The sequence below is a fragment of the Lissotriton vulgaris genome, chromosome 3_1 (genome assembly GCF_964263255.1).
Source record: "Lissotriton vulgaris chromosome 3_1, aLisVul1.2, whole genome shotgun sequence".
Taxonomy (NCBI): Eukaryota; Metazoa; Chordata; class Amphibia; order Caudata; family Salamandridae; genus Lissotriton; species Lissotriton vulgaris.
In genome coordinates this window covers 1,728,966,459-1,728,993,464 of record NC_141689.1, presented here as the reverse complement: position 1 = coordinate 1,728,993,464, position 27,006 = coordinate 1,728,966,459, and positions in this window count along the sequence as shown.

Below are 27,006 nucleotides of genomic sequence, written 5' to 3'. Positions count from 1 at the left end.
AGAAAGCAGTGGCTCTAATACATGATTTTACTCGGGGTGGTGCCTGTTGTTGAGGTACTAGTTGTTTTCCGCCACATTCCCAGCGCTGGCATGGGAGATCCAGCACAGATGATTTATGTGATGTTTCATGGGGTTTATTATATTCCCCTACATATTCTACACAGTGATGGTGTAAATGGTTATAATGTTTTTATGGCATGTGCAACTCAAAGGTAATTTCCTTTTTGCACTACATGTACAATTATGACACTTGCCTGTTGGCAAAGTGATGTATGGTCTATGTGATGTCATGATAATTGCCTAGTGGCAAAGTGAATTATGTGATTGTGCTCTAATGTGGTTTTATATATAATACAAAGGATATTTTTATATACCCGTGTTTGGAGTCTCTTTTAGTGGTGTGCCTTTGTGTCATTGGTGTGTGTGGGTTGTGTAAATACTTTACACATTGCCCCTGAAATAAGCTTTACTGCTCTGCCAAGCTACCAAGGGGGTGAGCAGGGGTTATCTTGAGTGGGTAACTCCCTTGACCCTGACAAGAGTGATGGGTTCTGCCTGGCTTAGGTGCATATCCTAGCCAAACAGAAAACCCATTTCTAACACATGGTGAGCAAACGAACAATAGATTTAACCCAGATCTCTTGACTGGGGGTGCATGTTTGATTTGTTCAGCAGTCTCTCAATCATTTGTTTGCATACTGCAGCATTTGATTGCTGGATTTGGTAATTTGAAACGGTGTATTTCACACTATTGGGTTGACTCACACCTTAAATAGTTGATGACTGGAACAGTGTTATTTTATGGCTTTAGACAGTGGTACATCTTTGCTTGTCATGGTAAAATTAAAGGCATTTACTGCATTTGGCTGGAAATGGAGCAGCATTTGTTGAAATCAGTAAACAACAGAACATAATGTAACAAACACAAGTCAACAAAGCAAAAAAATAAGTGAGCAAAACACAGAAGTCGATCGTAAACACAACCAGAACAAACATAGTATAACACAACATTCTCACATAGTGAAAAAGCAGCACAAAAACATATCACAAAACCAACAAAACCCATTCCTGTTAGAGCAAAATGCCACACAAAAAGATGCACAAACATTCTTGTCACACATTATCTCCTTCAGAAATCTCCTTTCAAAAACATTATGGTAGAGATTTATTTGTCCCAAGGAATATCTCTACTTTTATTAGGGACATGAAAAAGCACCAATTAAAAAAGTTTCCGGATCCATTCTCATGCCTTACATTGGCACTTTTGTTTCTCACCTCACGTGATACAGTCCTAAGACTAAAGGCACTATTTGCCATACTCTAAGTAGAAGACACTATTTGCTATACTCTAAGTAAGGACTATCAATTTTTTTTTGTTAAAACGTTTGCTGATATGATCACATGCAGGATTCTTGAACGTGCAAATGGGAGGATGTATACTGAACAAAAAGTCACAACTAAACTTCATAAGAGACGAGAATACACAGCTTTTGTTGCTTACATTGCTCTGGTTACACATTGGTATGCAAGTTGCGTTCTGAGAACTTTGAAATGCGAGGTGTTCTTCCCACTACTTTACATTTTTAGTGACGGGCTTTAAAGAACAAAAATAAATTCAATGTTCGCACCAACCCTGATGTGGTCCGGCTACTTTGTTGTGAATGTGCACTGGAGACTTAGGGGCATATTACCAAGGCAGGCAAAATGAAATTATCGCCGCTTTACGGCCGAAAAGCGGAGATAGTTTTTTCGCCCTATTAGCAAGCTGTCGCTAACATCAGTTAGCGACAGCTTTTAGGTTATAGAAAGCGGTTCCGGGCCCGCTTTGCATGTCAGCGATATTTATCGCTAATGACATGCAAAGTGGGCGTACCCAACCTGTTAGCGACTAAAACCAGTCGCTAACATTGCTATCACCTATTATCAATGTAGGTGTAGCGATTAAAAATTTCACGCTAAGCGCGAATATCGCTGAAAACTAACGCCTGCTCAGACCACTTCTTATCCTGTATATCCAATGGGAGTTGGATATTCAGGTTAAGACCCTATTGGCGTTAGTGCCTGAATATCGCTAGATTCCCAGCGATATTCACAAATTTCGCCCCTATCGCCGGATATTTTATCGCATTGGAGATAAACGTTGCTAATAGCCCGTTATCTCTGCGATAAAATCCGACGATGCGCAGCGATAAAAAAAATCGCTAAGCTTATTTAGCTATAAACATCTCTAGTTGTTGATAATATGCCCCTTAATTCTGTAGTGAGCAACAGAGAAACAGCGTTGCATTAGTACAAGTCCTACAATCTATTTAGTGGAAATGTCTGCCCAATTTATGCTGTTCTTCTTTAGAGTATTTCTTTAGGATTGCGTTGGTGGACTAGTGGGAAATCCTTGATGGAGGGTCACCGAGCAGTTGGTTGAAGGTCATCAACACCCAAGTGTAACAACTGTGGTCTTCTGCCACTTTTGTCCGGGTGCCCCTGTACCGCAGTCCTCCGAATTGGGAACCAAGTACCCTTTTTAGCACTAGAGTCTCAGGGCAACAGGAAGAACAGTGTAAGGCTTTTTCAGGATAAGAGCCATAGGATAGAGGCTCATAAATCAGTAGAGCAGCAAACACCATGCAATAAACAGCTTTAAAGCATGTGCTCTTGCGTATGAAAATATAAAGTACTCTATTACACACTCTACTAAATACTACACACAAATTATATAATATAGATAGATAATGGCAGGCAAAAATGCCTATGGTGACACTGTCCCCCTGTGCTGGAGTCTCCTCTAACAATCTGTGCACTAGTAAGCTCTAACCCCTAAAAACTGTATACCCCCATGAGGTGAACATTTATAAACAGCTAGGCCTACTGGCTTTGTAAAGGTGTCACCATAACAGTCAAGTAGGAAATAACTTAATTTACAATAAAGCAATTCAACAAAGAAAATCTTCTAAGAAGCTGCAAACTTTCTTTGCCATCAGGATTGCACACCTAAAATAAGTAACCACACAATCCGATCAACAAAGGTACAGGCCCCCAAGATAGTCTAGACAAAATTTTGAGCTACAAGAGAGCTTGAAAACAGAGGCAACATTTTCCCAGTATCACTGTTTAGTTACCCAGGAGTTTTAGGGTAAAGTACATTTTAAAGTTACAGTGAGGCCTTTATGGGGCCTGCTATTCTTCTGGCACCCCTTAAACAAGAAGTTGTCAATGTGTAGTTCCCTTTCCTTCCTGGGGCACCACCTTTGCAAAATATGAACATTTTAGTTGACACTCTATTGGTTTTTAAAGTACTTCTTTACCTTTAAGAATTTGTTTTTTAATTGACAATGGGGAGTGTAACATTGAGTTTTTTTTCATTCTTCAACAAATTATATGCTGTTACTCTTCCTCAGGTCGATGTCACTGCCCCACATAGGACACCTAAGCTCTCTGGGCACTAGGCGACGTAAAATCCCTAGTGATTGTGGCTAGGCCTTCTACACACTCATCTAGCACACCCTTCTTCCCACTCTGTGAGGAGCCTTGGGGTGACAATAGATTCCGATCTTACTCTGAGAGGACAGGTGGGCAGCATGGTCTCAACCAGCTTTTTCCAGCTGCGAAAAATTTGGAAAATTTCACACTTGTTATCCTACTCAGCTCTGGTTCAAGTGATCATTGCCCTTATACTTTCACGCCTCAACTTCTCTAATTCTTTGTACACTGGCCTACCTCAGGGCCTGCTTAACCGCCTCCAAATGGTACAGAATCAGGCGGCTAGACTGATCTACAAACAGCCGAAAGGGCAATCGGCCAGGTCTTTACTGGTCAAACTACACTGGCTGCCCATAGTACATCGTGCCACTTTTAAGACAGGCTGCATCATTTTCAAAACCCTGCATGGAACGAGCCCCAAATTTCTTAACAGTTGAATCACTAAATATGCCTCTACACGCAACCTCCGATATGCACACCTGCATCTTCTTACCACCCCCACCATCAAACTAAAGAGGCAGGGTGGTCGTAGGTTTTCCTATTAGACACCCAGGCTTTGGAACTCATTCCCATTGCCAGTTAGTAACTGCAACACCCTGCTGGGCTTCAGAAAAGCCTTGAAGACATGGCTTTTCGTGCAACCCTATTCACCCTGGTCTGTGCCTTCAACACTCATTCAATTAGCGCCATGAAACCTTTGGTGACCGTGCGCTTTATAAATTCTTCCTAACATAACATAACATAACTCATCTAGCATATCTCTCTGCCAGTTGAGTAACAAGATTAGTCTTTCCTTCTGCCCATGAGTACACTGCTGAAACAAGGGCTGAAGGTTCTGCTCCCCTACCTGTCTTGTTCTACAGCCTCTCAGCTTCCTTCCAGCTTAGCCTTTCTCTCACAGACATGTGTTTGGGGAGTGGAGTTGCATGGAGGGGGGCACAAACTAGGAGAATATGACATGGCCTGGCACCCTGCTTCCCCCTTGGTCACTGGCTAAGAGGAACTTTGTTTAAGTTGAAGCAGTGTGGTAAAATCAATTCAATAATCTTAGGCCCTTGCGCACTGGTCCTCCCTAGGGGAGCAAGTCTACTTCATGCTAGGGCACATGCTACATGGGATGGTCCCCCAGTCTATTTGCACTCCCCGTGGCAATTAAATTCAAAGACTTTGTGGTGTGATAAGTCTTTTCTGAGTATGGTGCCACTGGGGGGCTGCTGGGCAGCTCGCATCTTGAGGGACATCAACAAACACAATAATCTTGTGCCTTGTTAGGATGTATGAGCTGTGTTTGATTTGTGTTTTCCCAATGGTATGCCTCAGACACAAGGCGTATTAATTAAGAGCCTTCTGGCCTCTAAAAAGTTTAGATCTTTTCTTGATAAAGCTTTTAATTTTAAATTCACTTCCTCTGATGGCGAAGATCTCAGAGACCTCTCCTGTTCATTCAGCCTCCAATTGCTGACACAGGAACATTTAGCAGAAGCACTTAAAAGCCCTGGAAGTAGACTGAATTTCCTGCTTCATACAGACGGTCCTGCAGCCTCCTGGCTACTTGCGGAGCCCAGGGATACCAGTCAAAACTGTCCCACATATGTTTGAGGTACCCATCTCCTCCACTGTCCCCAGCAAGTCCACCATCAGAAGGGGTGAGGAGAACAGTGTCACTGTCCCTGGAGACAGGGTCCAGAAGAAGCCCAAGAAGTACAAAAAGTACAAACCTGAAGTCCTCTCTAGGCAGGGAATGATTCACAAGAGGCCTGTCCTTCTTCATATCTGATTTCCTCTTCTTTTCAGTGTTTTTACTTTGTGCAGGTCTTTAAATGTAGAGGTGGAGAGTTCTAGATATCAGATGTCTCCCCCGACACGAGCTATGCAACATCGACCCTCTACCTCGCTGACAGGTGTAAGAGAATTTTGTGGATATATAATTTCGAGCATAATTAACAATTGATTCCACATGTATAGGATGATTTAATATAATTGCTAGTGAAACGATTTTCCAAGGCTGTGTCGAAGTATGTTTTCTAAGTAGATGTGAACTAGATGAAATTTCTGTGTAAAATGAAATTTTGATTCAAATTAAAGTCATGTCTGTCATTCAATGCTTTCCACAGTACACAGTCAAGTTAAAACGTAAATGGATATTTCCACTATCATTGTTGTTCTGCTCATGGCAAACCTTCTGTAGCTCCGATGTAACTTACAACACGTTGCCATGTCCTCTGTTTCTTAACTGAGATCTATTCATTCAAGTAGTGTGACACTGTGTATGTATCTTGTCTGTTGGAGCATCACCAGATGATATTAGCATAGAGTGTGGTGAATAATTATTCATGTAGGGGGATAGTCCTTAGATGTTAAAGTAATGTGAAGTTTAAGTTTTTATGTGCTCTGATTTTATGAAGAGATGATACATTCGCTAACACCATGATGAATTTACAAGCCCCTTGCAACACTTTTGTGCCACCGTTAGGTCACTTCCTGACGCATAAACAATACAGCCAATTTACAACGTGATGCATACAGGGAGATGCCTCATGTTGTGACGCCCTGCATCACATTATAGCAGGTACAATGTAGGCAGGGTAGGCGTTCCCACGCAGGAAAGCCTCGTAAAGTGACACAGTGAAATCACCACTGCGTCAAAACCTTACACCTGCTTGATGTAGGAGTAAAGAGTAACGCAGTACAATAAGTAGAGGCCTCAACATGCATTTCTTGCCACACGACTCCAGCAATGCGGGTGTTTTGGGCCAACAGATGTGTCAATTTTTGCACCGTGATACACCATATTTTAAATATGTTGCATCCATATCAGAGGCTGGCGCAAGGAAACTACAGTTGCGTCAGTTTCTTGTAAAACTGCCCTCAAATTTCTATTCAAGAACTGTGTATAAAACATTCTTAATTTTTGAGGTAAGCAAAGAGGACTTTATTGTTCTACTAGGGATGCAGTTTGAATCTTTTTTGATTTTACTGCCCATAAATACTTGGAATATGTTATGATTTTTACAAACTCGGTATAACTCTACATTTGAGAAATTTCATTATGTTTAGTCTGTGCCACTTATTTTTAAAATGTGTAATAAATCCCTTTAGCGTTTCATTGATCTAGACCTTATTTATTGATTGAACTCACTCTATTCCTGTTCAATATCAATTTAATGAATTAACAGTTTTTTGCTTGATTTTGGTGTTTAGGGTTGTTCCTTCATCAGGTGATATATTACCTTATGAAACTGAAGTTAACTCCATCTGTGATCCAGTAAATTTGTGGGACATCTGATTGAGGTAAAAATTTGGGTGTCTCAATTTTGAAATACCCTTTTGCACCCAATAAGACAGTAGCGGTCGGTTGTGGGGGTGCTGCCGGGCCGTGTTGTGGGGCAGGGGAGGGGCAGGGTGGGGGTAGTAAACTACGGAATACGGCCAAATACAGGTAAGTAAACATATAAATAAATAAAATGAATTTCGTTGCGCACACTGCATCGCATTAGTCGCTACTGCAGTTAAACATTTTCTGGGGTTAGGTCTACCACCATGAACAACAACCTGGGATTTACCAAGAGGATAAAGTCAAGTTCTGATTTTCACCAGCTCTCCCATGTTCCTTAGCTCCTCCCCTAACTGACACAGCAAAAGTAGTTCCTTACCGGCAAGACTTCAAAAGGATCCTTTGGTGTGACTAGTGCAAGAGGTATGCCGCCTCCTCTTTGCACATGAAAAAAGGGTATGTACAGGCTTGCAAATAAATTAATACGTTTTTGCGGATTTTTCCCAGCAAAGAAGGCTAATCCCACCAAATGTCCCTAGTTTTCATGGGGGTTTTTTAAAATGCCTGTTGGCCTGCACAATATTTACCTAAGGCAGAAGTCAATTAAGGACTCGCATAGGGATATTAACGCACACACTAAAGTACGTGAAGGAGTACAAATATGACTAAATTAATATTATATTTGCACTATTGATGTTATAAACATAGAGCAAGTTGCATTAAGTATCTACGTTGAGCCGAAGACTCACACACTAGTTAAAAGAGAATTGTCATTTTGTTTTAGAATGTCCAATTAAGATAGAAGGCCTGCACGGACTACAATACATTTATGTGTTGACATTCTACCTGTGCACTAATAACTGGTTGAATAGGACAATAGTCGAATTCACTTGGTCAACATATGTGTGTGCAAGCCTTTGGCCATGTTTTCATACCTAAGTAGTGCAAAGACTCCTTTCCAACCTGGGTAGCAGCAAGTCTCATTTTAAAAGCTGGGCACTGGTAGTTAGCACTTGAACGCTTTTTACAGAAGCTTACAGTGAGTGAAACTCAATTAGTGAGACTAATTCGCAGCAGATACCAAACTCACGTGAAAGTACTGATTAATACATCCTCACTAAAGATTGAAACTTATTTTAGTCATTTCAGTACAGGAAGTCTCACAGAAAATCGGAAAATAGCGTATTCTGCATGGACAGGAGTGTCCATGCCTTTTAACTATACATATATGGATCCGTTAGGTTTTCATCATCTATACTTCGTTTACATAAGCAGGTTCATTTTCGTGAGAGAGGCTGTATAATGAATTGATTTTACCACACTTCCTACTCTAGCAACCATTCCCTTTCTAGTCGCCAAGCACAAAGATAATGAATACAACAAATGAACTCAGGCTAAAGCCGCGAGAAGCATAATAGAATATTTCTTGGCACATATTTGCGACCTTGACGCCACAGCACCAATTGCTTTGCAGAAAAGATAATACATTCAAGAACTGATACAAGCCAATTGTACTGTAGTCACCCTATTGTCACTTACAGCCTAAACATTCCAGCCCCATGCAGGAATGACAAATGAGTGCCTCTGTATTGTAATGCACCATGAAGCACCCGTGCCGATCCGCACATTCATTGTGCAGAAGAGGTAGTGCTATCATCTGTCTACAAGATAAGTTTTGGACAGCAAGGTCACTGCACACTTCGCCTTGTCTTTTCACGTGCCTTTATTCAGTAATATCTTTCTTAGACAAATGCACGCTGCGCTTAGCGAGTGCCATTAGTTCTGACACATTTAGCCCATGCCTGGCAGAGGACCAGCAGCTCCGTGGGCTTAATCACTGGCGGCAACAGTTATGTTTAATGCGGCATCGTTCACCTTCAGCCCACATGCCACGAGGTTTCACCTCTGATGCCTACACTCAAATAAATTAGAAGCTTCATGCCATAATTCCATTCCGGGCTTTTCCTGCCTTTGTTTTTCTGCAGCCTTTTTCAAAGTCTTGTTATTCGAGTTCAGCTGTCCAATGCAGCTCTTGGGAGACTTCAATTTACTATAGTAATAAGTAAATTATTTTATAAGGGTGTCACAATGAAACAGTTAATCCACTCTTGATTGAATTTATTAGATACGTTACTGACACCTCTGATTGCATGCATTAAAAGAATTAAATCTCACTCATTCGCAACCAGTCTGAAAAGTTTCAGCGCTCCGTCCATCATTTCCTTGTGTCTGCTTTGTTCGCCCTAAGTTGGCAGGGTATGCCCAGACGTGGGTCCCTTGCTCACTTTGTCACTGGATTCAAGCTAGCCTGGCTGATAAGGGGTTTTAGCTCGAAACCTGTCCCAGGATGCTTGTTCCCGGCCCAGGAAAGACATGGCTTTGCAGTTCAGTTTGGACTGTTCCCATGAGGAACAGGTTCAATACTGATTTGCATATAGCTGTGTCTGAACTAAGGTGGCAAAATGATCTAAAGAAAGATGATGGATTTAACCCAGATCTGAGACTGGGGGTGAGTGTCTGCATTTTAATTTTTAACTTGTATATATTTTTGATTTATTTTGATTTTTAAATATCTTTGTAAATATTGTGTTTGTTTTTAATTTTGAACTGACTGGAGTGAGAATATTAATAGTTGCCCCTCTGCAATCCAACACTTTCCCTACTGTTGCACTGATAGGACTGATTGGAGTGGGAATAGTACATTTTATCCCGCCACTATCTAACACTTTCCCTACTGTTGCATTCACTGGAGTGGGAATAGTAATGTTTACCCCTCCCGCTAGCCAACACTTTCCCTACTGTTGCACTGATTTCAGTGGGAATAGTAACATATATCCCCCACCATGCAATGCTTTCCCTACTGTTGCACTCACTGGAGTGGAAATAGTAATTTTGACCCCTTGACTATCTAATACTTTCCCTAATCTTGCACTCACTGGAGTGGGAATACTAATTTTTACCCCTCTGCTGTCCAACACTTTCCCTATTGTTGTACTGAATGGTGTGGAAATATTATTTTTTACCCCTTCACTATCCAACACTTTCCCTACTGTTGCACTCACTGGAGTGGGAATACTCATTTTTACCCCTCCGCTGTCCAACATTTTCCCTACTGTTACACTCAGTGGAGTGGAAATAGTATTTTATTCCTTTCAGCTATCCAAAACTTTCCCTCACATTGCACTCGCTGGAATGGGAATAGTAATTTGTACCCCTCCGCTATCCAACACTTTCACTACTGTTACACTCACTGGAGTGAGAACAGTAACTTTTATCCGTCCGCTATCCAACACTTTCCCTATTGTCGCATTCACTTGAGTAAGAATAGTAATTTTTACCCCTCCGCTATCCAACACTTACCTTACTGTTGCACTGACTGGAGTGGGAATAGTAATTATTACCCCTCCCCTATCCAACACTTTCCCTACTGTTGCACTAACTGGAGTGGGAAATTTAAGTTTGATGATTTTTAAAGAGTTTAATGTTTTAATTTATAAAATAATGTATTTTGTATTCAATTATATGCTATAGGTACATATTTGTATATATATATATATATATATATATATATATATATATATATATATATATATATATATATATATATATATATATATATATACATATATATATATATATCACACGTTTCCAGTCACCCAAATTGGAAAGACAGTTTGCAGCAACAAAGCGCGATGGCATACGGCCATTTTTCCACCTTTTCCCACATGGGATTTGAAATGACATTAAACTCTTATGGACTACGCTTCCCACTGAGGATTAATTACCATGGCACTACAACGCCCAGGAGGCCGTGTTAGCGGCCACGCCCCCCAAGTGGCAGGTGTTCAGCCCTTAACAGAGACAGCAGCGAGCCCATTTTTTTGCAACACGCCACAGAAGAAGGGATGTGGTGATTCCCGAAACGCGTCTGGCGAATTAATATTCAGTAAGGAGGTTTCCTGGTTTGAATTGCCATCAGCATGCTGTAAATAAAGAAAGTGAACATTTAAAACTTCCCTGAGGTCTTTCCAATTTGGGTGACTGGAAACGTGTGATGTTTAGCGGCCGCTCCCGGTCGCGGAAATGACCCACCGTGCACAATACGGTCCCAGCCAGCACCAAACCGGAGCTACAGCAAGGAGGGAAGGTAGGTGAGTGCGGTGTCCAGGATTGCACTCACCTCTTCACAGTTTACAGCAACAAAGCGCGATGGCATACGGCCATTTTTCCACCTTTTCCCACATGGGATTTGAAATGACATTAAACTCTTATGGACTCCGCTTCCCACTGAGGATTAATTACCATGGCACTACAACGCCCAGGAGGCCGTGTTAGCGGCCACGCCCCCCAAGGGGCAGGTGTTCAGCCCTTAACAGAGACAGCAGCGAGCCCATTTTTTTGCAACACGCCACAGAAGAAGGGATGTGGTGATTCCCGAAACGCGTCTGGCGAATTAATATTCAGTAAGGAGGTTTCCTGGTTTGAATTGCCATCAGCATGCTGTAAATAAAGAAAGTGAACATTTAAAACTTCCCTGAGGTCTTTCCAATTTGGGTGACTGGAAACGTGTGATGTTTAGCGGCCGCTCCCGGTCGCGGAAATGACCCACCGTGCACAATACGGTCCCAGCCAGCACCAAACCGGAGCTACAGCAAGGAGGGAAGGTAGGTGAGTGCGGTGTCCAGGATTGCGCTCACCTCTTCACAGTTTGCAGCAACAAAGCGCGATGGCATACGGCCATTTTTCCACCTTTTCCCACATGGGATTTGAAATGACATTAAACTCTTATGGACTAAGCTTCCCACTGAGGATTAATTACCATGGCACTACAACGCCCAGGAGGCCGTGTTAGCGGCCACGCCCCCCAAGGGGCAGGTGTTCAGCCCTTAACAGAGACAGCAGCGAGCCCATTTTTTTGCAACACGCCACAGAAGAAGGGATGTGGTGATTCCCGAAACGCGTCTGGCGAATTAATATTCAGTAAGGAGGTTTCCTGGTTTGAATTGCCATCAGCATGCTGTAAATAAAGAAAGTGAACATTTAAAACTTCCCTGAGGTCTTTCCAATTTGGGTGACTGGAAACGTGTGATGTTTAGCGGCCGCTCCCGGTCGCGGAAATGACCCACCGTGCACAATACGGTCCCAGCCAGCACCAAACCGGAGCTACAGCAAGGAGGGAAGGTAGGTGAGTGCGGTGTCCAGGATTGCGCTCACCTCTTCACAGTTTGCAGCAACAAAGCGCGATGGCATACGGCCATTTTTCCACCTTTTCCCACATGGGATTTGAAATGACATTAAACTCTTATGGACTACGCTTCCCACTGAGGATTAATTACCATGGCACTACAACGCCCAGGAGGCCGTGTTAGCGGCCACGCCCCCCAAGGGGCAGGTGTTCAGCCCTTAACAGAGACAGCAGCGAGCCCATTTTTTTGCAACACGCCACAGAAGAAGGGATGTGGTGATTCCCGAAACGCGTCTGGCGAATTAATATTCAGTAAGGAGGTTTCCTGGTTTGAATTGCCATCAGCATGCTGTAAATAAAGAAAGTGAACATTTAAAACTTCCCTGAGGTCTTTCCAATTTGGGTGACTGGAAACGTGTGATGTTTAGCGGCCGCTCCCGGTCGCGGAAATGACCCACCGTGCACAATACGGTCCCAGCCAGCACCAAACCGGAGCTACAGCAAGGAGGGAAGGTAGGTGAGTGCGGTGTCCAGGATTGCGCTCACCTCTTCACAGTTTGCAGCAACAAAGCGCGATGGCATACGGCCATTTTTCCACCTTTTCCCACATGGGATTTGAAATGACATTAAACTCTTATGGACTACGCTTCCCACTGAGGATTAATTACCATGCCACTACAATGCCCAGGAGGCCGTGTTAGCGGCCACGCCCCCCAAGGGGCAGGTGTTCAGCCCTTAACAGAGACAGCAGCGAGCCCATTTTTTTGCAACACGCCACAGAAGAAGGGATGTGGTGATTCCCGAAACGCGTCTGGCGAATTAATATTCAGTAAGGAGGTTTCCTGGTTTGAATTGCCATCAGCATGCTGTAAATAAAGAAAGTGAACATTTAAAACTTCCCTGAGGTCTTTCCAATTTGGGTGACTGGAAACGTGTGATGTTTAGCGGCCGCTCCCGGTCGCGGAAATGACCCACCGTGCACAATACGGTCCCAGCCAGCACCAAACCGGAGCTACAGCAAGGAGGGAAGGTAGGTGAGTGCGGTGTCCAGGATTGTGCTCACCTCTTCACAGTTTGCAGCAACAAAGCGCGATGGCATACGGCCATTTTTCCACCTTTTCCCACATGGGATTTGAAATGACATTAAACTCTTATGGACTACGCTTCCCACTGAGGATTAATTACCATGGCACTACAACGCCCAGGAGGCCGTGTTAGCGGCCACGCCCCCCAGGGGCAGGTGTTCAGCCCTTAACAGAGACAGCAGCGAGCCCATTTTTTTGCAACACGCCACAGAAGAAGGGATGTGGTGATTCCCGAAACGCGTCTGGCGAATTAATATTCAGTAAGGAGGTTTCCTGGTTTGAATTGCCATCAGCATGCTGTAAATAAAGAAAGTGAACATTTAAAACTTCCCTGAGGTCTTTCCAATTTGGGTGACTGGAAACGTGTGATATATATATATATATATATATATATATATATATATATATATATATATATATATATATATATATATATATATATATATATATATATATATATATATATATATATATATATATATATATATATATATATATGTATATATATATATATATATTCCAAGGATAATCCGAGATCAACACAGATTTCTTCCAAGCTGCAAACACGGATACGGACCCAAGGTAAGTGCAAGTGAAATTTTATTGTTGTTTGGTGCTCCAAATCGCCATTACGCGTTTCGCGCTGCCCAGATCGCTTGATCACATGACACAGACAACACTCAAGACATTGGTTTAAATAAGTCAGTTAATTGGTCACATGCATGTTGCCTACAATTCACATACAAATAGAAGAGTTACGCAGTTAAAAACTACAAACTATAAAATCATTCCTGGTATTTCAAGTGATGCTGTCTAAAACACATTCGTAAGGTTGTGGCTAAAACATGTGAAAATAAAATTGATTTTCATATTAAAACAATGTCTCGACAGAACAGGTGAATAGTGCAAAACAAAGTGTTTAAAATCAAAATTTTTCTTATATTTGTTAGAAATGCAGCGTTACAAAGTACAATCCTTCCTGTTTACCGTATTATATAGTCCTACGCAAAACTGTGTACGCATTGACATTATATGTCTATCAGTTCAGAACCGACCCTTCTACTGACAATGGGGCCCCATTGTCATTCGTGTCTTTTGTACATGGGTACACTTAAGACCAAATAAAGTGCATCGTGCTTTAAAGTCCTGTGGTGGGGATTTACATTGGAGTTCTAATCTCAGTTTAAATACCAAATACGACCCAATCAATACCACCTCTCATTATAGGGGGGGTATCCTGTAGAAAATATCGGTTTAAATACCTATTTTAGTCCCCATGGATGGATCATTAAGTTGGCAGAGCATAGGAGATTCTCTCCGAAATTAGCAAGATAGACTAAGGTGTAGCATAAGAAAACTATTCCCATAGATATCACCAAACCAAAAGCAATAAATAAATACATTTACAATCAATGATTCAAAAATACGCCAAAGAATAAAAACCTTTAAAATGGTAAATGATGGCTAAAATGTAATTCATTGTTACAGTATCTATATTACAAATAGTTGATTCATAATAATAGGGGAAAAAACATTTTTTTTAAATATAAATAAATTTTGATTGGTAAATATTTATCAAAAAGCCCATAAAAAGATATTAAATTCATTCTATCCCCTAAAAAAGCTCTAAGTTCATCATATGTGGCCCCTAGGGAAAAAGCCCGTTACAGACATGTATACAAATCCTCTGTGATATTAAGACCCGCGGGATGTTTAGTGTTAAGCTCTAATATGTAACGGGTCTCGAGGCGGCGTAGTCGGGACACAGTCTATTGCAAACTATTTTAAATCAATGCTCTTGGAATCATGTTTGGCTTTAAAATGTCTTGCCACCGGGTAAGTGTTGTCCTGGTTGCAAATTGCTCTCAGATGCTGTAAAATCCTTTTGTGTATGGGGAGCTTAGTGCTCCCCACATATAGCAAGTTGCATGGACAAATCAAGACATAGACGGCGGACTCCGTTTTGCATGTGAGCAATTTGTCAATCTTATGCTCCCTCAAATCAAATGGTGAATGGTAACTAGTTTTATTCACCGCTTGATGACAGGCTTTGCAAATTTTACAGTTGTAAAAGCCTGCATGTGTCTGAAGCCAATTATTGGATTCCATAACTTCAGGACTGATTTTGACGAGCTCGTCCTTCATGGATTGCCCTCTAGTGTATGTTATAGAGGGTCTTTTAGGGAGATTTTTCCCTTTTACTGGGTCACTTAAATTCAGAGGCCAACTTTTATTGATTATTGCTTCAATTTGTTTATGTTGTATGCTATATTGCATGATGATTCTAAACTCGGGTGTGGTTTCTGGGGTGTCCCCACTAGTTGTTGTTACATCTGCCCCCCCGGTTAGAAGTTCCATTCTGTCTCTCTGCCTAGATTTGGCGATAGCTGCCTCTATTATGTACTCAGAGTATCCCCTCTCCATAAATCTTATTTTGCTCTCTTTTTGGGCTTGTATCAGATCGTTATCCCTGCTGTGTATACGCTTTAGTCTCAACATTTCCCCATAAGGGATACTGTTAATGAGATGTTTAACATGTGAACTTTTAGCGTGCAAGGTAGAATTCCCAGCGGTTGATTTACGGTGGAGTCTGGTCTCAATTTTGTTTTGTTCAATAAATACTTCTGTGTCCAAGAAAGTGATTGATGTTTTACTGATGGTCGCTGTGAATTGCAGGTTTAGATTGTTTCTATTTAACTCTAGCACTAATCTTTCTGCTGACTTCAAATCCCCTTTCCAAATCACGAACAAGTTGTCTCTAAAACGTAGCCAAGTTATTATATGAGCCTTCATAGATTCCAAGTGCTCGGTCATGAGGACCAGCTCCTCCCACCAGCCCATGTGGAGACACGTGTAGCTGGGGGAGAAGCTGGTCCCCATGGCAACACCCTGCAATTGCCTGTACATCAAGTTATTAAACATGAACACATTATTATTTAAACAAAAGTCCACCATCTCCACTAACATACGTCTGTGTTGTGTCATGTTAGTCAGGGATTTCTGTAAATAAAAGTCAAGTGCCTTCAAGCCATCAGAATGTATAATACTTGTGTACAGTGAGCATACATCTAATGCTATCAATAGATATTCATCTTGCCATTCAATGTCCTTTATCTTGTATAGGAAATCGCTGTTATCACTCACATACAATGGCAACTTTTTGACATGGCTTTGTAAAAAGAAATTGACATACTGAGACATATGTTCTAAACACCCATTTCTGGCTGAGATGATTGGACGACCTGGGGGGATCTTGGCATTTTTGTGCAGCTTGGGCAAAAAGTACATAGTTGGTACTACCGGGTAGTCATTTTTTAGGAATTTATATTCTTGTTCCGTGATGAGGCCCTCTGATTTCCATTTAGCTAGTTTTCTATAGCAATTGGCATACATCATCTTTAGTTCCATCCCAGTAAGTCTAGTATAACATTGTTTGTTGTTCAATTGTACATAGGCTTCTTTGATATACATGTCCCTGTGCATTAAAACAATATTCCCTCCTTTATCTGAGGCTCGGATGATCACTTTATTGTTTTTTTGTAATTTCGTTACCAGGGTTCTGTAATTCGCTGTTTCTTCGTTGTATTTTTGTTTGCCCCTGTGTACTTTGATATTTAGATCTTTTAATTGCCTTGTAACTTGGTTGTGAAAAAGATCAATAGCATCTTTCAACATTACTGGATTGAATGTAGATTTTGCTTGAAATTTCGTTAAAGGCTGTTTGGTCTGAGAAATTTGCGGGATAGTTTCTGTCAAGATGGATCTAGACTGCCTTTGGACTGTTCCACTGTCATTTATCTATTCTGCATCCCATAATTCATATATTTCATCCATCAATATTTCTGTGGATTGGGAGCATTCACCACCCCTCATACTGATGTTGCTCTGTGGTTGCGTTTGATCTTTATTGTGTTTGTTCAAGATAAAGTATTTTTTGAGTTTTAGTTTACGCGTGCTTTTAAAAAAAATATCCAATCGCGTATTTACGTAATTGAAGCCCTTGCTAGGACAATACGTCAGACCTAAACTCAATATTTCCTTTTCATTTTGATTGAGATCTATTCCGGATAGGTTGACAATGGTTTTGTCCACGTCCACTGCAGTCATTATTTTCCTCTCCCCCATCCTCCTCTCTTTTTACGTGTTGCCCCTGCGTTTGCTTGCTTTCCTCCGTTCTCGACGCTTCAGTTTTTTGTTGCGGTGTGAGTTTGTTGTTTTGTCCGAGGGCGGAGGGTTTGCCTTCGGTCCTCGCAAAAAAGGGCAAGCCCTTCATCAATGGTGTTTTTTGGACCCGCTGCCCGAGCTTCCTCCTCTCTTTCCGAGTCACTGTCCGGATTTGAGCTGACTTCCGATATTGACGTGCCTGATGAAATGGTGTCAGTTCGTAATACTTTGGGTTTTGCAGCTGATTGCTTGCTGGTCTGTTTATTCTTTCTCAGGATTTCATATTTTTTTGAGAAAGTAAAAATGTGTCCCGTTTCATAATCCGTTTTATCTCGGAAAAATGTGTACGTTTTTCGGTCCTTTATTTTATCCTCCTCTTTCTTAAGCCTTGCACCCATTTCTTTCCGCAGCTTCTTAGTTTCCTCTTCCTCATTCAGTGCTTCTATTTCTTCATTGATTTTGTCAATTTCCTCTAGAAGTACGGTTCTATCCGTGTCTGCGTACTTCACTAAAATGTGCATTAAACGTTTGGAGCAGTCTAAATTGCAATCGGCCCATTCATGCATCATTGAGGGGTTGGGCTTCTCATAGCTAGGTGCCAGAAGGATACGTAGCCCACGGGGGACTCTCTCCAGATCCAAATACATCCTAAGAGATCTAGCTTCCCACCACTTGCTTTGTTCAGCACAGCTCTTTTTTTCCAATATTTAAAATGTTTCTTTTAGTGTGCTATAGGTTTCTTATGCTTTCCCTGTAGCATTTTTTTCCTTAGCGGGTTCTGATCTTGTTTCATTGAACATTTGTAATGCTGCAGTTTCCCGTTCCTTTACTGTGTCCGACGACATTGGGGCACACCAATTCGTCATTCGTGTCTTTTGTTCATGGGTACACTTAAGAATAAATAAAGTGCATTGTGCTTTAAAGTCCTGTGGTGGGGATTTACATTGGAGTGCTAATCTCGGTTTAAATACCAAATATGACCCAATCAATATCACCTCTCATTATAGGGGGAGTATCCTGTAGAAAATATCGGTTTAAATACCTATTTTAGTCCCCATGGATGGATCATTAAGTTGGCAGAGCATAGGAGATTCTCTCCGAAATTAGTGAGATAGGCTTAGGTGTAGCATAAGAAAACTATTCCCATAGATATCACCAAACCAAAAGCAATAAATAAATACATTTACAATCAATGATTCAAAAATACGCCAAAAATAAAAACCTTTAAAATGGTTAAATGATGGCTAAAATGTAATTCATTGTTACAGTATCTATATTACAAATAGTTGATTCATAATAATAGGGGAAAAAACATTCTTTTAAAATATAAATAAATATTGATTGATAAATATTTATCTAAAAGTCCATAAAAAGATATTAAATTCATTATATCCCCTAAAAAAGCTCTAGGTTCATCATATGTGGTCCCTAGGGAAAAAGCCCGTTACAGACATGTATACAAATCCTCTGTGACATTAAGACCAGCAGGATGTTTAGTGTTAAGCTCTAATATGTAACGGGTCTCGAGGTGGCGCAGTTTATTCTCCCTATTGCCACCCTGTTGGCTCGTCGGGACACAGTCTATCGCAAAGTATTTTAAATCAATGCTCTTGGAATCATGTTTGGCTTTAAAATGTCTTGCCACCGGGTAAGTGTTGTCCTGGTTGCAAATTGCTCTCAGATGCTGTAAAATCCTTTTGTGTACGGGGAGCTTAGTGCTCCCCACATATAGCAAGTTGCATGGACAAATCAAGACTATGGGTCTTCCTGGGGGGACTTCAAGATTCTTATGCAATTTTGGTAATAAGTATAATGCAGGGATTTGTGGGTGTTTACAGAGAAGATACCTGTACTCTTCGTCTTCTATGAGGCCCTGATCTCTCCAATCAGGGCATCATAGAGGACGAAGAGTAGTCCCCCCAGGAAGACCCATAGTCTCCTGGACGGGGAGCCTCCTGGAAAATACCTCTAGGTATATTGATTTTTTCTTGCAGCCATTTGTTAAGGCATTACCTTCTTATGTCAGGGACACATCAGACTTTCTGAGAATCATTAATGAGATAACATGAGATCCCAATTATTTACTACTCAGCTTTTATGTAACAAGTTTATATACTTGTATTCCACAGAGCTCTGGCATTGATGCCGGTAAACTTTTTCTCAGAGGGAGGTACTTGTCATTTTTGATTCATACCAATATGATCTTGGATATGATCTTGATTTGTCTAAAAAACTATTTTTTTATCTTTCACAAACAATTATACAAGCAGATCCATGGGACGGCGATGGGAACTTGCTTCGCCCCCAGTTTTGCAGGCCTATACCTGGGCAGGTGGGAGGAGCAAGTGGTGAATAACATCTCCCACTTTAGTGACCACGCCGTTCTCTGTATCCGATACATGGACAACATTTTCTGCATTTGGAATGGCTCAGAGGAGCAAGCAGAAGAATTTGGAGTCATCCTAAATGATAATTCATACAATTTACAATTTACAAGTCATAAGGACACAAAAAGATTGGATTTTTTGGATTTCATATTGGAAGTGATTGATAATGTACTGACGAGTGTCCTCTTCCGAAAAGAAACTACAGGCAATAGTCTGCTCCATGCAGAGAGTTGCTATCCAGCCAACTTAATTCGTAGCATCCCGCTTGGTGAATTGATCAGAGCGAAACGTAATTGTAGTTCACAGGCAGGGTATAAAAAAAAAAACATCATGAAGAGAAGGTTTATTGAGAGAGGGTATAGTAAGATTGTGATCAAACAAGCGGAGGCCAAGGTGGATCAAATGGTCAGGAATGACCTTCTCATCCCTAAGCAGAGGGACGATGAAGAACAGATAAGATTTATCACCAACTATGATTGTCAATCATGGGAGGTGAGGAGAAGCTTGAATAAATTCTGGAATATCCTCAAATTGGATACCGATTTAAATGAAGTGATAAGTGAAAATCCCTCTATAACCTTTAGAAAAGCTAAATCTTTAAAAGACACACTCAGTAATGCTCTGATCAAAAAACCAGGGAAAACAAATCCGATACAGGGTTTTTTTGTTTGTAAAAAATGCAAAGCATGTAAGAATAGCACTAATTGTAGAAGTCTCAAAATTTCTGAAGATCAAGCTCCCCATAAAATAATGAAACATGTGGGATGTATGACAGAGTATGCAATATACGCATTACAATGCCCCTGCAACAAATTTTACATCGGGAGCACTATCAAGAAAGCCAAATTGAGAGTATTAGAACATTTGAGATCTATTAAAAATGCAAATCAACAATATCCAATTGCACGACACTTTGCAACAGAACACAAACAAAACCCTAGTCTACTGAAATTTTATGTACTAGATTGTATTGGATAACGAGAAAGGGGTGCCAATAGACTGTTGGAATTACGTAAACTTGAATCACGATACATCATCAAGTATAGCACTACACACCCTACAGGACACAACTTGGATGAGGAGTTGGCAGTTAATTTACAAATTTAATACTGTTTGATATATTGAGTAGACTGTCTCTTCAAGGAATTCTATTCTTTGAATTTTAAAGGTTTTTTTAATGATGAGGTGTGATGAATATATGTATTGATAGTAAAAATTGCCTTTTGTCCGTTTGATGTACACAACCTATGTGAAGATGTCAGGTGCTGATATAAAGGGGAATGCCCACTTGGGCAATATTTCACGAGGCAGGAAATATGTTGCCGAATAATTGAAGCTAATTAAACGTCAAATCATTTTTTTGTATTAAGTTATTCAGTCTAGTTAAAATGAGTCAGTTTAATTTGCCCACTTGGGCTCAATTCACAGACTCGAGAAATGTGCCGAATTATGTTTGGTTTATTATTTGAATAACACTAGTGTTACATGTAAATGAATGTGTTAAATTATATTTCAATGGCACTGTGTACAGCAATTAACAAACTTTATTGTTTCAAAACGTGACTGAAATGGCAACAATGTAACTCTTCTACTTCTATTGATCATGTGCACTTTGTAAGAAGCACTGTGGGCCAGATGTAGGTGGCCGTTTGAGGCCATTTACCGAGCGTTAAAGCCGATTTCGGACGTTACCGATCGGTAAATGGGTGACAGGTATGTAGGGGGCATTATTTTACAGAATAGGTAAAATTTCCGAATTGGTAATTTTAACGATTCGGTAAAATAAAAATTCGGTAAATTTACCGATTCTGAGGCACCCAGATGTAGGTGGGACTCTTCAGAGTCCCAGAGGCCTTACCGAATCGGTATTTTACCATCAAATCCAATTTGATGGTAAAATATCGATTCCGGTGTGCATGCACATGTGTGCATGCACACCTATGCCATGTGACAGGCAGACCTGCCCTTAGGGCATGTATGCCTGCCACATGGCACCCGAGCCTGTTTTGGGGGTGCCAGAGGGTGTCAAAGTGACACCCCCTGCACCCTTGTGAAAATCGGTATTTACTGATGCGGTAAATACCGAATCGGTAATGCCCATTCATTCCTATGGGCTTCAAAGCCTATAGGATTGCATGGGCATTACCGATTCGGTATTTACCGAATCGGTAAATACCGAATTCTTCCGAATCGGTATTCCAGCACATCTGGAATACCTACATATCCACCCCTTCGATTTACCGATTTTTAATTACCGAATCGGTAAAATTCGGTAATTAAAAATCGGTAAATCTATTTCACCTAGATCTGGCCCTGTATCTTTAAATAGAATGGCCGCGAATTCCACCTCACCTGTGAGCAAGAAGTCTTAGTACTTCGAAACGCCTAGGGTGTTTTCTCTTCTTGTGTGCCATTAAATCATCGCACTGAGCACTATTTGGGCCTCGGCTCTGTTTTTTTCTTGGGAGAAGGAACGTGTGTACCAGGAGTGTGCATATTCAATGGGTTGGCGACCCTGCCGAGTGCCCGCCGCATCAAGAGGCTTAAGCACGCCACAATTTGGTGTTTGGATATATATATGTATATGTATATATATATATATATATATATATATATATATATATATATATATATATATATATATATATTACCTACTGGCGGTCGCCAGTAGGTAGTTATAGTTAGGATTTTTTCAATGCAAAATCTCAAAATTCTATTTGGAATAACTTTGGCGCCGGTTGACAAATCTGCCTGAAAATTTCCTCAAATTTGCCTCGCGGAGCTCCGATCCTTCCTTGAAAGTTTGGGGGGGATTCGTCAAGCGGGGGCCAAGATAAAACGGGGGTCCCAAAACATGTTTTCCCCATGTTAATTTCCATAGGGCGGTCGAACTCACTTTTAGCCCGAACGGCTAAATGGATTTCCACCAAACTTGGCAAAATTGTAGGGACTGGTAGCCCGATGTGCCTTTGCTATGTCTCAAGATATGTGCTCCAGTGGTTTTTGAGTAATTTAGGTTAAAAAAAATATATATATCTATGGCAGCGCCCCGGTACGCGCACCGGGCGCGCTACGCGACTTGCGCACGGAAAGCTGATTGGCTCTCGGGTGTCTGTAAACATTCGAAACAGTCCGGAGCGGCCGCCATCCTGTGTCTCGGTAAGATAGAGACACAAGAGGAGGCAAAAACAAAGGGGGAAATTACCATAAGGGGGCAGAGTAGACCCCCCCTGATCCCCTAGGTTTGATGTGGGGGCCATAAAAGGGCCCCGCGGGGCAAAACAAAAAAAAAATTCGAGTTTCGCGGGGGTAGCGCCCAGGACACGCACCGGGGAGTGGACCGGGGAGCGTACCATGTTAAAAACCCAGTGAAATAGTAAAATAATAATTTAAAGTGCTTAGAGGTAGTGATGCATTGCTGGAGTGTGTCACAAAAGTGATGCAACTCCAGCAATGCATCCTTTCACATGGGGCCAGCTCCATGTGCAAGATTTTGACGCAATGGTGTCCTAAAAGTGAAGCAGTCACTTCTATGACCCTTTCTTGCGTCAATACCCCCCCTTTGCATACATTACACCTGGCGCAGGTCTAATGTGAAAGGGCTTGCGTCAGTCTTTTCTTACCTTCCACACCACCGTTCTTTTACTACATTTTCTTCACTTATCCATATTCCCCATGTTCATTCTACTTCTCCTCACTCTCGTTCCCCACACTCACCTTCTTTCAGTCCCCCATCTTCACTTCCCTTCCCCTCTCGTCCCTTTCTTTGCTTTCTCACTCATTTTCATTTCCTCTCCTCTCTCACTGCACTCCACTTCAGTTACTCATTTTAAATTTGATAAGAATATAGCTCTTTTTTGAGAACTGGAGGTAGTTCTAAAAAGAACTGGTTTTTTTCTTCTTTTTTTATGTTTTTTTCAGAACAAAAACAAAAACAGGGAATGCAAAACTGCTCAACAGGAGCAAAAAAAGGGGACAAATTAGGGCTGGGGAAGGCAGCGGTGATCTTGCCTCTTGCGTGCAATGAGCTTGATGCTCACCATAGCAAAGCAGTTCATCGCATTGCTTGCACTTAATAGTAATGTCACTAAAAACAGGTTGAATGTTCGGAATCATCTCCAATTCCACAGCACGTCCTCTCCCTGATGTTGTGGCTCCTCCTGTAGATGTAGAGGCACCATCCCTTGGGGGATTACGTGCCAGGTCTCGGACACTCTCCCGGGCATAGTTCTGGGGGTGCCTGCGTTGGAAGTGGCGAATCATTGTCGAAATGCCAAAACTGTACTTCCTTTTTGGGTCTCCTCGGGAAAGCACAGTTTGGCAGATTTTGCATTCTACTTTGGGAGCATTCACCTTTTTTAATCCTTCAGGTATTGAAAAAAAAATTCCAAATAAAATGCTCCTTGATCTTGGGCTGAGGAGGCTCTTCCTGAATGAAGCCATCTGAGTCCTCACTACTGCTGGATGGTCTAGCTGCCATTCTTTCCACAAAATGGTAGGACAGAAAAAAACAGGTCTTGCTGTCTCCAAAGTGAAAGAAGAAATGAAGGAAATGGGTGGGGTTTTCATTAGTTGTAAAGAAAACTGATAACAACCAATGAAAAGAGTTATTTTAAGGTCACATGACCAGGGCTTTCATCATTCGGAAACCAAAACTGTCCTGAACAAATAAAAAGTGTTATTTTTAGGTCACATGACCCGACGCGCTTACGCTACGCACCCTGGGGCGCGTCGCGTAAGCGCGCCGGATGCTTAGGTTGCGCGGTCGTATTTGCTCCAGTGCTTCCAGGTGCGCTTACGCCGTGCGTATCACGCGGACGCGGCTACGCTATACGTCACGATGATGTTTTCGTTTGCGGCAATAGCGCTAACGGGAAGCTCACCGGTGCGCGCCCCGGGGCGCGCTGGAAAAGTGCGCTTTCCGGTGCGCTTTCCGGTGCGCTCACCGGGGCGCGCACCGGGAGCGCACCAGGGCAAAAAAAGAAAAAAAAAGTATTATATAAATGTACAATATAGGATTCATTATAAAAAATATTAAATTTCATAGGTTTGAGGCCCTATATATATAGTTAGGAATTAGCATTTAAAAAACCTATGAAATTCACTGAAATGGGTATCTCCATTTTTTTGAAAATTTTAATTTCTATTTTTCAATATGTGTTTCATGAGTTACATTACAGTGAAAGGAGGTCTGTCACTCTGTCACAAGGATGGTTGCATCAGTGATGTCATGAGTGATGTCACTGACCATGTCATGAGTGATGTAATATGTGACGTCATCAGCAGTGCATTGCACGCACAAGTTATAGTGAGTCCAACTAACTATAACGTGGGAATTTTAATGGTTTTATGCGAGTAAAACTTCCTGCTAACTATAACTGGTGTGAAACCTATGGTTTTTTCAGTGAATTTATTAGGTTTTTTAAATGCTAATTCCTAACTATAACTGGTGTGAAACTTATGGTTTTTTCAGTGAATATATATATATTTGTACATTTTATATCATTTTAACATTATAAAATACATGAAAATTACTAGTTTATTCATTGTTTTAAAGTAAAAATATATTTTAATTAGCATGTGCGTGTGTTTAACTTTTTTTAATTAAGTTTAATTGTTATGTTTGTGAAAACCTATAATAAATCTACTTTGTTTTTGTATTAATTGTATTATTTAACATATTTAATATTTATTATTTTTATATTATATATGTATATATTTATAAAAATTAATACACTACATTTTTTACATTGATATTTTTTTCGATATTTTTGTACTTACCTGTTTAAGTATAAGGAATTGATAATTTTGTATTCTATATGTTTTCATCAATATTTTTGAAGTCTATATTTTTTCATCAATATCGTGTCAGGGAACCGTTGGTAGAAAGGGTACTCCATTCCAATTGGAACGGAGTACCATTTCCTCAAACTCGGAGATTCGCCCGCCTCATTTAGAGTGAGCAGATCTTCAGTGTGTAAATGGCTAAAACAACTCAATCTCAGGCACCTATACACATCTCCAAAAGCCTGACAGAGCATGTGCCATGGAAGGCTTGGCCATGTGCTAGCCTTTAATATTTTGATTTTGCAGACACATGGATAGTTTTTAGTACCCGTCACCACCATGAAAATCATGCCTTGCCGAGGGAAAAATCCCCCTTGGCAAGAAGGTAATTTTTTCTAATTTTCCAAAGGAAAATCCTAATTTGCGAATTTCTTTTGGAATTTTAAGCCAAAATGTGTAACTTTCATGTACGACTCCATCACGTTGAAATAGTCGTCTGTTAAACTTACAGTGCATCCTGGAAATGCAGAGTGCCATCGCCATGCCAGGAGTAAATTACTTTACCATGGCAATGGCAATTACTCCATCTCCTAAGTTCAAATCAGTCTCTAAGCTAGGAGTTCTGGAAGAATAAGTCCCACTTACTGTGATATCATTGTGGTTAGGATCCCAAAATGTCAAGAAAATATTATTCCATGTCACAAAAAAATCAAACTGTTTCATTACATTTTCACCTAAATCAACTTCAATTCCTAATCTCTTTCCCTCTTTTCTCCCTCCCCTTTCCCCTTCTTGTAACCATTGAAGTGAATCTCCCTGGAATTTTACTACCCAGTAGCATGACCTCAAAGTGTCTGCAAATCATGCTATATTACTTTTTGGGATACATTTCTGCAAACCTTTGTCTATTTATTCATTGACTGTGAAGGGCTCTGACATCCATGGGAAAGAGCAAGCACTGTGCGGAAATGTTTTTAAAAATTGAAAAAAATGAACAATACATACTGTATCGATATGTTTCATTGTTAAACTTGTGTACTTTATTGTAGAGTGGTAAGTGGTGCCCTTTACAAAATGGATTTTTTTATACTATATATTTAACTGAACTTTTCATTTGATTTTTTTTCAAACAGGTTGAAAACAACTTGAGGTCAAACCTAAGGCCACAAAAAAGAAAGAAGTATCTGGTAAATGCCGCTATATGCACACAGCATGCTGGTGTACATGCATTATTTGGATTGAGCTTACATTTTTTCAATCAAATAATGAAAAGAAATATTAGATTATTTTGGTAGTTTTGAATTACCGAATTTCCTGGACAGAAATGACTACAGCAAAATTCAAGGATGTTTAATTCCACCAATTGTAGGAATCTCTTCTTCTTTAATTTGCAAAAAACTGTTTATAATTTGTTATGTGTAACAATTCTTCTGGTTATTTTGACTAGATTCCTGATAATAATTTTTGTTCTGAAGGAAAAAATAACCACTTACATATTCAAAAGGAAGGCCAAACAATGGCAAAGTGATCATTTCAGGCCTCTCAAACAAAAGTGAGGGTCATAGGTTCACAACCAGAAATTCATATTGTAGGTCTCAAGCAGATGCCACAGCATAGGCTTTACAAACAAGGGGCCTCATTTATGAG